Source organism: Capricornis sumatraensis, chromosome 17 (assembly GCF_032405125.1).
Source record: "Capricornis sumatraensis isolate serow.1 chromosome 17, serow.2, whole genome shotgun sequence".
NCBI classification, from domain to species: Eukaryota; Metazoa; Chordata; class Mammalia; order Artiodactyla; family Bovidae; genus Capricornis; species Capricornis sumatraensis.
This window is the reverse complement of record NC_091085.1, coordinates 28,377,006-28,390,344: the sequence shown is the minus strand read 5'-3', so window position 1 is coordinate 28,390,344 and position 13,339 is coordinate 28,377,006.

Genomic DNA, 13,339 nt, shown 5'->3' with positions numbered 1-13,339 from the left:
CAGTGACTATCTACTAACTTTCTATTAATAGTAGCTTCCTCAGCACATCTGCAAATTTTCCCTGTGTCATGGAAACATGGGGCATACTCTGCAGATTTCTGAGACCTCTCTTGGCATTCTCTCCTCTCCAGCATCTGTCCTATCAATTTCAACCACTTTAGTTGCCCTAAACTATAGTATTCTCCCTCAATTCAGTGAGGCTGTTGTACTCTGGTTGGACTTCAACTTACAGCACTGTGGGAGAGAAGGTCTTCTGAGTCAGAAATGCTGACTCTGTGACAGGCTCACCTTGTTTGTTCTCCTTTCTTCAGATTTATAGTCACTCCCTGCCTGTGGTCCAAAGCCTGGAAATACCTTTTCTGAAATTTAATGCTGTCTAACTGAAAAAACAAGGCTGGCTCCATTTAATATATAATAGAGTAATAGGAATTTTTAACCCTTTAATTTTAAATAAAAATGTCTCTTTATTTCTTTGAAAATAAACTAAATATTCATAATAATTTTGAAAAAAATATTTTTCTGCAACTATATGAAACATTGCTTATTTGGATAAAATAACATCAGACAAATCTTTTATAAAAATACCTTAAAGTTTCTAGATAGAGAGCATATGGTTTAGCTTAGATTAGCTTTTTTGAAAAGTCTGAATACGACATCAACTGTTACTATCATAAACAACTTAAATATATTTATATTTATTAAATATTCTAATGATATGCCACTTACAAAATTAACCTAATAATGAGCTTCTTCTTTCTAATACATTACAATGATACAGTCAATTTTAATTATATTTTTAATGAATGAGTGAATCTAATTTAAACTACTTGTTTACAAGTGAAAGGTAAAACACTTATGAAAGGTAAATTGTTTGTGCACTGGGCCAACTAGCAAATCATTTTTATATCGTACTGACTGTTTTCTAGGTGTTTCTTACTATTTTAACCAACAGTGAGTCAAGCTATACCCCATTTACACAATAGTAATGTAAAAAATTATTACTACAGATGGGGAAACTCACAGACAAGGATAATTCTTTGACTTTATCATGAGAGAAACAACAATATAATAATAACCATTATGTATAGGAGAACATAAGTATGCTAAGAGAGTGCATTCTTTTTTCTTTTTTAATATGATCGAGGGCAGGCACTGCATTTCTTTCAGTATATCCCCAAAACTAACCGGCAGCCTCATAAGAACTGCATTAAAGCAAAGGTCAAGTAATGATGACAAGATTCTTTACATTTCATTTTGCCAAAGTTTGACATAGCTACAATTTATGTGATGTCACCAACCATCAATCAATCACCCATGCAATGCCAAATGAAGAGATGAAATGGCTAAGTAAACATATCACTTTAAAAATACAGGTGGAAAAAGAAATAAAATCAGCTAGTAGGCCGTATATTGAAAATATGTGGCACAAATACTCTTTTATCTGAAGTACTTGTATTTTAAGCACGCAAAGCACATGAAGCATTAACAGTTTTTCTTTGCCTGAAAAAGACACTTACTACTCTAATCTCAGAGTAGTTTTCTAATACACCACTGTTCAGTTCAGGTGCTCAGTTGTGTCTGAATCTTTGCAATGCCATGGACTGCAGCACACCAGGCCTCCCTGTCCATCACCAACTCCTGGAGTTTACTCCAACTCATGTCCATCGAGTCGGTGATGCCATCCAGCAATCTCATCCTCTGCATCCCCTTCTACTCCCACTTTCAATCTTTCCTAGCATCAGAGTCTTTTCAAATGAGTCAGCTTTTCGCATCAGGTGGCCAAAGTATTGGAGTTTCAGCTTCAGCATCAGTCCTTCCAATGAATATTTAGGATTGATTTCCTTTAAGATGGACTGGTTGGATCTCTTTCAGTCCAAGGGACTCACAATAGTCTTTTCCAACATGACAGTTCAAAGGCATCTGAACTGGTGCTCAGCCTTCTTCACAGTCCAACTCTCACATCCATACATGACCACAGGAAAAACCATAGCCTTGACTAGATGGACCTTTGTTAGCAAAGTAATGTCTGCTTTTCAATATGGTGTCTAGGTTGGTCATAAATTTCTTTCAAGGAGCAAGCATCTTTTAATTTCATGGCTGCAGTCACCATCTGCAGTGATTTTGGAGCCCCCCAAAATAAAATCTGTCACTGTTTTTAGGGTTTCCCCATTTACTTGTGAAAAAGTGATAGGACAAGATGCCATGATATTTGTTTTCTGAATGTTGAATTTTAAGCCAACTTTTTCACTCTCTTCTTTCACTTTCATCAAGAGGCTCTTTAGTTCTTCTTTGGTTTCTGCCATAAGGGTGGTGTCATCTGCATATCTGAGGTTACTGATATTTCTCCTGGCAATCTTGATTCCAGCTTGTGCTTCATCCAGGCCAGAATTTCTCATAATGTACTCTGCATATAAGTTAAATAAACAGGGTGAAAATATACAGCCTTGATGTACTCCTTTCCAGACTTAGAACCAGTCTGTTGTTCCATGTCCAGTTCTAACTGTTGCTTCCTGAGCTGCATACAAATTTCTCATGAGGCAGGTCAAGTGGTCTGGTATTCCCATCTCCTTAAGAATTTTCCAGAGTTTGCTGTGGTTCACACAGCCATAGGCTTTGGCATAGTCAATAAAGCAGAAATAGATGTTTTCTGGAACTCTCTTGCTTTTTCAATGATCCAATGGATGTTGGCAATTTGGTCTCTAGTTCCTGTGTCTTTTCTAAAACCAACTGGAACTTCTGGAAGTTCATGGTTCATGTACTGTTGAAGCCATGCTTGGAGAATTTTGAGCATTACTTTACTAGCGTGTGAGATGAGTGCAATTGTGCAGTAGTTTGAGCATTCTTTGGCATTGCCTTTCTTTGGGATTGGAATGAAAACTGACCTTTTCCAGTCCAGTGGCCACAGGTGAGCTTTCCAAATTGATGGCATATTGAGTGTACCACTTTCACAGCATCATCTTTTAGGATTTGAAATTGTTCTACTGGGATTCCATCACTTCCACTAGCTTTCTTCATAGTGATGCCTCCTAAGGCACAGTTGACTCTGTACTCCAGGATGTCTGGCTCTAGGTGAGTGATCACACCATCGTAATTATCTGGGTTGTGAAGATATTTTTTGTATAGCTCTTCTGTGTATTCTTGCCACCTCTTCTTAATAGCTTCTGCTTTTGTTAGGTCCATAGCATTTCTGTCCTTTATTGAGCCCATCGTTGCATGAAATGTGCCTTTGTTTCTCTAATTTTCTTGAAGAGATCTCTAGTCTTTCTCATCCTATTGTTTTCACTATTTCTTTGCATTGATCACTGAAGAAGGCTTTCTTAACTCTCCTTGCTGTTCTTTGGAACTCTGAATTCAAATGCATATATCTGTCCTTTTTTTCCTTTGACTTTCACTTCTCTTCTATCCACAGCTATTTGTAAGGTCTCCTCAGACAGCCATTTTTCCTTCTTGCACTTCTTTTCCTTGGAATGGTCTTGATTCCTGCCTTCTGTACTGTGTCATGAACCTCCGTCCATAGTTCTTCAGGCATTCTTGTCTATCACACCTAATCCTTTGAATCTATTTCTCACTTTCACTGTATAATAGTAAAGGATTCGATTTAAGTCATACCTGAATGGTCTAGTCGTTTTCCCTATTTTCTTCAATTTAAGCCTGAATTTGGCAATAAGGAGATCATGGTCTGTGACATAGTCAGTTTTTGGTCTTGTTTTTGCTGACTGTATATAACTTCTTCATCTTTGGTTGCAAATAATATAATCAATCTGATTTTGGTATTGACCATCTGGTGATGTCCATGTGTAGAATCTCTTCTTGTGTTGTTGGAAGAGGGTGTTTGCTATGACCAGTGTGTTCTCTTGGCAAAACTCTTTTACCTTTTGCCCTATTTCATTCTGTACTCCAAGGCCAAGTTTTCCTGTACTCCTGTCAGTATACCACAGTCTCAATTAACATTGTTTCCTAAGAAGACCTGAAAGATTTTTTTTTTTTTTTAATATAAAGGGGCAAGAATCCCTTAAAAGAAATGGGGTAGCCATCACATTCAACAATAGAGACCGAAATGCAGTACTTGGATGCAATCTCAAAAATGACAGAATTATCTCTGTTTCCAAGGTAAACCATTCAATATCAGGGTAATCCAAGTCAATGCCCTCACCAGCAATTCTGAAGTAGCTGAAGTTGAATGATTCTATGAAGATCTCTGAGACCTTGTAGAACTAACACCCCAAAAGGTGTCCTTTTTATAGGGGACTGGGGTGCAAAAGTAGAAAATCAAGAAACACCTGGAGTAACAGCAAATTTGGCCTTGGTGTACAGAATGAAGCAGGGCAAAGGATATTAAGAGTTTTGCCAAGAGAATACACGGTCATAGCAAACACCCTCTTCTAACAAGACAAGAGAAGACTCTACACAGGACATCACCAGATGGTCAATACCTAAATCAGATATAGTCTTTGCAGCCAAAGATTAAGAAGCTCTATACAGTCAGCAAAAACAAGACCAGGAGCTGACTGTGCCTCAGATTATGAACTCATAATCGACAAATTCAGACTTAAACTGAAGAAAGTAGGGAAAACAACTAGACCATTCAGGTATGACCTAAATCTAATCCCTTATGATTATACAGTGTAAGTGAGAAATAGATTTAAGTGACCAGATCTGACAGACACAGTGCCTGATGAAAAATGGACAGAGGTTCATGAAATTGTACAGGAGACAGGATCAAGAGCATTCCAAAGAAAAAGAAATGCAGAAAAGAAAAATGGCTGTCTGAGGATGCCTTACAAATAGCTATGAAAAGAAAATAGCAAAATGCAAAGGAGAAAAGAAAAGATATACCCATTTGAATATAGAGCTCCCAAGAATAGTAAAGAGAGAAAGAAAGCCTTCCTCAGTGATCAGTGTAAAGAAATAGAGGAAGACAATCGAATGGGAAAGTCTAGAGATCTCTTCAAAAAAATTAGAGATAGTAAGGGCACATTTCATGCAATGATGGGCTCAATAAAGAACAGAAATTGTAAGGACCTAACAGAAGCAGAAGCTATTAGAAAGAGGTGGCAAGATTACACAGAAGAACTGTACAAAAAAGACCTTCATGACCCAGATAATCATGATGGTATCATCACTCACCTATATCTAGACATTCTGGAATGTGAAGTCAAGTGGGCCTCAGGAAGCATCACTATGAACAAAGCTAGTGGAGGTGATGGAATTCCAGTTGAGCTATTTCAAATCCTGAAAGATGATGCTGTGAAAGTGCTGCACTCAATAAGCCAACAAATTTGGAAAACTCAACGGTGGCCACAGGACTGGAAAAGGTCAGTTTTCATTCCAATCCCAAAGAAAGGCAATGTCAAAGAATGCTTAAATTATCACACAATTGCAGTCATCTCAAAACTCATCTTATAGCTCAACATTCAGAAAACTAAGATCACGGCCTCCAATCCATCACTTCATGGCAAAAATACGGGGAAACAGTGGAAACAGTGACAGATTTTATTTTGGGGGCTCCAAAATCACTGCAGATGGTGACTGCAGCCATGAAATTAAAAGATGCTTGCTCCTAGGAAGAAAAGTAATGACCATTCTAGACAGCATATTAAAAAGCAGAGACACTACTTTGCCAACAAATGTCCGTCTAGTCAAGGCCATAGGTTTTCCAATAGTCAGTACAGATGTGAGAGTTGGACTATAAAGAAAGCTGACAGCCAAAGAATTGATGCTTTTGAACTGTGGTTTTGGAGAAGATTCTTGAGATTCCCTTGAAGTGCAAGGAGATCCAACAAGTCCATTCTGAAAGAGAGCAGTCCTGAATGTTTATTGGAAGGACTGATGTTAAAGATGAGTCTCTAATACTTTGGCCCCCTGATGCAAAGAGCTGACTCATTGGAAAAGACCCTGATCCTGGGAAAGATTGAAGGCGGGAGGAGAAGGGGACGACAGAGGATGAGATGTTTGGATGGCCTCACCAACTCAATGGACATGAGTTTGAATAAATCTGGGTGTTGGCGATGGATAGGAAGGCCTGGCATGCTGCAATCTATGGGGTCTCAAAGAGTTGGACATGACTAAGCAACTGAACTGAACTGAATATTTCTTATTTTATTGGTAGGCTTTGAATAGCTATGTTACAAACACTACTGGTTCCATAATCCTTCATGAACTTGCTCTCAACCAGCATTTTGTTTTCAAAATAATCAGTCTAGATGAGATGAGGATAATGATAACAATGACTTAAAAAATTGTTTTCACGTATGTAGTTTACACCCAAAACACCTTTTAAGAAACACAACTCATAATTTCTAGATGGAAGATGCTACTATAACCTAGAAAAAATATCTTCTTAATTTCTAGAATTACTTGCACTTCTGCAGTAAGATTCAAAACATTACTAAGAAGTTATTTAAAAATAAAATGAATGACTTTGTTTTTAATTATCTTCCCTCTTAGTAACAACAGATAGATGTAACAGAATCAGAAAGATATCGGTTGGCATCAAAAGATAAGAAAGGATTAACAGAAGATGAAAGCAATGGAGGGGCTGAACCAGACCATAATGAAACTACATCAACTCATAACCACTAAAAGTGACACTAACTTCTAGAGAAGAAGACGTATAAGTTAATATCAGAAATGTACTGTGATTTTGTATGTATAAAAGTTGTAGTTTTAGTCATCTTTAGGTTAAAATGAAAAATATATAAAATTTTACTGCATGGTATCTTTTAATTATTTTCTTACCAAATGCATTGAATTAACTTCATAATATTCAATTTTAAAATTTATCTACTTAATATATATGTGAAAAGATAGGTGCCTGTGTCTGATGAATCTACAGAAAATTGCAAACCAGTATTGGTGGCCAAAGGGAGCAGAATGAACACCATGCCTTATAGACTGGTTTCTTCTACACTTAGGTAATTAAGGAAGCCTGAGATAGAACTTAAGCCCAAGATACAATGCAACACCAATTTGTGAGATGGTGTCCTGTAAGGCCTGCAAGTACATATACATTCACACCAACACTGATTTAGAAAGAGAAAATGCTTTAAAACAAGTTTAACAAGATATAAGATTGACTTCCTCTTCATGAAATTTAAAAATAGTTTAATAACACAAAAGAAATGCAATGACACAAGCATAGCCTCTGTTCCTTTTTAATTTTCTCAAGACTTTCTTTTTTAAGACCCCCATTTTTTTCATTTACTTTTCATGCTGCTGCTGCTGCTAAGTCATTTCAGTCGTGTCCGACTCTGTGTGACCCCATAGACAGCAGCCCACCAGGTTCCCCCATCCCTGGGATTCTCCAGGCAAGAACACTGGAGTGGGTTGCCATTTCCTTCTCCATAAAAGGGTCTTATTTTAACTAAGACAAATATTAACAAATAAATGTGATAATTTTCACATTCAGACTCTTGTCTTATGAATATTACACAGAAAGCTGATGACAAGTCTTGACTTTAGAACAACAACAACAACAAAACAGAGAAAACAAATTGTTTTTATATTAGTGTTTTTTTTTTTTTTTGGTAAGTAATATAAAAGTGTATGCATATTTGGATTCAAATATGAGACATATCAGAAAGGACATGACCTGACTGAGAAGTCTTTGTTTATTGGTCAGAAAGAATAAAAAAGGAAATAAAGCTAGCAAGTATAAATCACGTCCTCAAAATGCACTGAGATAGTTTCTAGTGTTTTTACATTTTTCTCATAAATGTTTGTCAAAATTTATGTAAAAGAAGCCCTGTAAATGGCAAGCCCTGATGAAAATAGGTTTCATTTTCTTATTATATATTTTCATCAAAAATAGTGTAGAAATAAGAAAAGCAAATAAAGACTAAGCTAATTAATTTCTATAAAAGTTTATAACTATCATTTAAATTAAAATAATGTGTAAATAAGTATAATATTTCATTTGTTGTTCAGTTTTTATATGCCTCAAGAAGCTTTAAAAAGGAAAAAATTCCATAATGTTTATGATCCATATAATAAACATTTCTTGAATAATACCTGATGCCAACCACTATATTAGATACCTGAAGTCCCAAAACGGACAAAAAATAAAAATAAAAACAGTTCCATTGCCTAAGAGATCACAACCTACTGGGAGAAGACAGAAACAAACTAATCATTAGTATAAAAGAGGTGAATGCTACATTGGTATGAATGGACTATAATACAGCAGCATGATAGAATATGCTTTCCAGCATGGTATGAAAATATTAATTTCTTCAATAAATTATATCTCAATTTGTTCAGTAACATAATGTCTAATAATAATTTTAATATGTAAGAGTCACAATTGACTTTAAAATGCTAATCTAAGGAAAAAAAAAAACATTCTTTTTATCCATGAGGAAAGTAGGTAATATTAATGCTAAGGGCCATATTTTAAATTTTCCAAAAACCTTAGTGTGTTTTCTAAATTACAGCAGTCATGCAGAGTCCTAATGCCATTTAAGCTCTGTGCTCAGGAAACTGTTTGCATAGATGGAACCTAAGGAGGCTACTATGGATATTCATTTCATGTTTAGAGATGTTACAGATTGTGTTGTCCAAAATCAATAGGATCAACTATATGTGTATGATATTGTGTACAAACAAAACTACAGGTGGCTTATTGGCTTATTTTCCACATCATCTGGTTAATTTACTCAGATCTTTCCTCTAAAATATTTGAAGTGACAATATGCCATATGATCATTCACATAGTAAATAACATTATAAAAAGTATGTGCCTCTGTAACGCAAAAATTTTGCATGTGTGAATTCATTTTATTTTTCAAATTTAATATAAAAATGGACATTTTTGATATTACACTTTTTGCATTACATTTTTTTCTACATTAGTGGACTGACAGGTGACTAATTGCATTCCTACATAAAATATCCAGATCTCATTTAAGGCAATATCAAGTGATTTCAGAGATTTTGATAACTCTGCACTTACTATTTTTGATACTGTTTCCTGAAGAAGGTGATCATGTATGTATATGGATGTAAAACCGCCTGTCATCTCATGATCCACTCTTTCATCTCACTATTTTTTAAAAAAAATTGTTCAAAGTGAGCAATATCAATCACTCATGATTTAAATGAGGAAATGCACATTTTACTTCATTCAATTTTACTTTTATGACAATAAGAATTCCTTTTTATTAGATCTTTGTTGGTGATAACATCATACACAAATGCATTATTGGAGCAATTAATGCGTTCATGGGTCATTTGTATGAAAAAAAGGTTTCATCCTTTCATAATACAAAATTCATATCATTGAACCTAAATGAATAAGAGTAGTGTGAATTTAATATGAACAGACGGAGCTTGCTTAATATATATTTCAAAATATAGATTATAGCATTTTACACATGTGAGAATCTGGAATGACCCCAAAGCAAAGGATATGGTGTCTATGTTTCTCATAAGACAGTGTTTCATGTAAAAAAAATTCTCCCTACAAACTGAATGTGAGAACCCGGGATCAATATTCCCTTAGAAGGAAAAATGCCATGCATATCATTAGCATTATCTCTTCTGCCATCACTTGTCACTGATTTGTAGCCTAGATTAGGTGGTTTTATAGTCACAAAGCCACAAAGTACCAGCAGTATGTGACTAGTAACAAAAATAAGCCTTTTGACTAGAAAGGAACATTCTAGTGAAATAAGGATGTGCACACAAAATGTGCATAGTTGCTCACCTCAGAATGGGTAGCACATTAATACATCTGTCAAAGTCAATATTATTCTGTATCTAAACTTAAGATAACAGAATCTTACAAGGAACAACAGACTGGTGCAAAATTTGGAAAGGAATACAAGGCTGTATATTGTTATGCAGTTTATTTAACCTATAAGCAGAGTATATCATGCAAAATGCTGGGCTGGATAAACCACAAACTGAAATCAAGATTGCTGGGAGAAGTATCAACCTCAGATATGTAAATGATACTACTCTAATGGCAGAAAGTGAAGAGGAACTAAAGAGCCTCTTGATGAAATTGGAAGAGGAGAGTGAAAAAGCTGGCTTAAAATTCAACATTCAAAAAACTAAGATCATGGTCTCCTGTCCCATCACTTCATGGCAGATAGATGGGGAAAAAGTGGAAGCAGAGACAGATTTCATTTTCTTGGGCTCCAAAATCACTGTGGATGGTGACTGGAGCCATGAAGTGAAAAGATGCTTGCTCCTTGGAAGGAAAGCTATCATAAAACTTGATAGTGTATTAAAAGGCAAAGACAGCAATTTGCCAACATAGGTCTGTGTAGTCAAAGCTATGGTTTCTCCAGTAGTCATGCATGGATGTGAGAGCTGGACCATTATGAAGGCTGAGCAACAAAGAATTGATGCTTTTGAATTGCAGCACTGGAGTTGACTCTTGAGAGTCTCTTAGAAAGCAAGGAGATCACACTAGACCATCCTAAAGGAAATCAGTCCTGAATATTCATTGGAACGACTGATGCTGAAGCTGAAACTCCAATATTTTGGCTAACTGAAGTGAAGAGCTAGCTCACTGGAAAAGACCTTGAGGCTGGCAAAGATAGAAGGCAAAAGGAGAAGAGGGAAGCAGAGAACAAGATGGTTAGACAGCATCAGTGACTCAGTGGACATAAATCTGAGCAAACTCTGGGAGATAGTAAGGCAGAGAAGTCTGGCATGCTGCAGTCCATCAGGTTACAAGGAGTTGAGCATGACTAGCGATTGAACAACAACAGCAACAACAACAAACTTGAGATTATTAAAATTCCAAGATGGCTTCATTAGTTTGACTTATGTATTTTATTATATAGTTATTTTAAAAAGAGAAGAAGAAAAAAAAAATAGAATAAGAGGGGGGAGAAAAGATATTCACCATGTATCTGGAAAGCATAATACACCATCAATGTTTTCTTTTTTTTTTTCCTTACAATAGTCGTCAGTTACTAGCAAAGATATAGGAACTCGCCAAATCAAGGCTGTAATACTTTGTAAGAATTACAAATAATTCAGGAAGTAAGCTGTATGTTAATTAGGCATTTAAGTAGCAATTTCTTATATACAGCTTCCTTCCAACAATCTCAGGAGCTTTATTTAAAAGAATAAAATACATTACATTTCTTGAGTTATTACTATTTGCCAGTGACTATTCTAGGTGTTGGAGATATAGAAGAAAACAAGATATCCATAATCTGGGGCCCCTTGAGGCTTATAGTTTAGTGGGATAAATGATAATACACTAATTAATAAATAAATAAAATAAATAAATGACATATATTGTTTGCCTATGTGGATAATAGTACATAGTTCTTTGGTTGCTGAGAAGAAATATTCTCAAATTTATGGCAGCCAAAAGAAGTACTAAAGAAATCAGAGAATACGGATTGGAAAAATGACAAGGGGGCAGTTGTAATTTAAGATGATCATGCAATTTCCCTGCAACGATAATATTTGTGCCAAAACCCAAAGAAGACAACAGAGCAATCTTTGAAAATATTTGGTACCACTGTTTTAGTGAATGCGAAAGCCTGGGTCTGGCTTGGAATCTGTTTGGCAATTTCCAGGAGCCGGCTGGAGTCTGAGTAATGGAGTGAGGTGAGGGCCAAGGGGAGCACCAATTCTAAGAAGTAAGGGAGGGGAGGTTTGTTAGGGTCCTTTCCCACAATAACAACTTCAAGCTTTACTTTTATCTTTAAGCTGAAGAAAAATTACCAAAATTACCAAAATTCTGAAAGACTGGAGACAAGTGGTTACTAACGTGACATCTCACAATTTAAACCTGTCACATCAGCTGGCATTGACTAGTCACCTAATCTGATGTTGTTATTGATTAAAAACATTGGTGACCAGGAAAAAATACTGTCACACATCAATGGCCTTTCCATACAGTTTAAGCTGATCAAATAAAAGAAAAAGAGAGAGAGATTTTACTTTAAAATATAAACAAAATAAAATATAAGTAGTTGTCTATACTCTCTAGTTCATACATCAACATTTGTACAAAAGAAAATTTGTTGCAGATAACTTTTTATTGAGAGAGGAGGATGAATTGATTTCTGAAACTGCCTGTGGTTGATCTTGGACAAATCACTTTATATTTCTGGAACTCCATGTTTGCTTCATCTGTAAAATGATCAGGGTGAAGTAATAAATTTAAAAGTGCCCCTTTATGGTCTAAAATGTTATGATCTAAAAATGAAAATTATATTGTAAATACAGCCTATATATAAAAACATCACATAATCTATCTGAAAAGGCAGATTGCTAATCTTCTGTAAAACTAAAGCCTAAATATTATATGCTCATGCATGAAAATGGTGTGAAAACAAAAGAAGCATATGAAGCATATAGAAAAAGTTTATTTTTTTAAATCACCGTAGAGTTGTTTTGATTCAAAATTGGAGAACACTTCTTCCGAGCAACCAAAGAGCTATGCTGCCACCTACTGGTCAAATGATCAGCACCTACACGATGTTGCAATTCCTTATTAAAAAATAAAAACCCAAACAAAAAAAACAGAGCAATAAATATCTACCCAGGATCAGAACAGAGTCCTCACATTCTAAAATGAGGACTATAATTCTATTTAGATCTCTGTATTTATTATAAACCAAACATTACTGCTATTTTTCAGGTGGTCTTATCTAATGATGGTGCAACACATTTCTCATGGACTTTGTATAGGAGGAAAACATCATTGATACACTGATCACAGTTCCAGTATTCTATTATTTTAAAGTAATAAAAAATGTATTTTTACCAGACTCCCACAAACAAACGATTTAGTTTCAGAAGTCAAAATTTAAGTACTTTTTAAAAAAAGAAAACCTCAAATAAGTCTTGGTTAATGACTATCTATAATAAAAGTGAGTCATGTAAAAGTTTTAAGCACTAATGTCCCTAAAATAGCCGTGGTACTCTACCATTTTCATTTAGAAACATTAGCACCTAAGGAACTTACAGGACTGCTGAAAAAGTAGTCATTTGTTCATCTGTAACTTCTTATTCTTGTAAGAAAAAACTTAGCAGTTTGTGCAGTTTTTAAGGTGCTATCCCCACCACTGATTATGTGATAATGCAGTCCTTTGATATGATCCTTTTTCTTTAGCTATTTGTCACCTCCAAAACAAGCACTTCTCTTTTTAACAAATAGAAACTTTTCATGCCCATAAGACAAAATAAAACATAAAAACTTAGGGGAAAATATAAATCAAGCATTAAAAAAATTAAGCTAGCATAATTTGTATTCCATAATTTGTTCCAAAAAAAGATCTTGATGTGTGTGTATTCTTTCATTTAGAATGAAATTGTAGAGACTGGAGAAGGAAAGAGTGGATCAAATAACTTCCGTGCTTGCTTT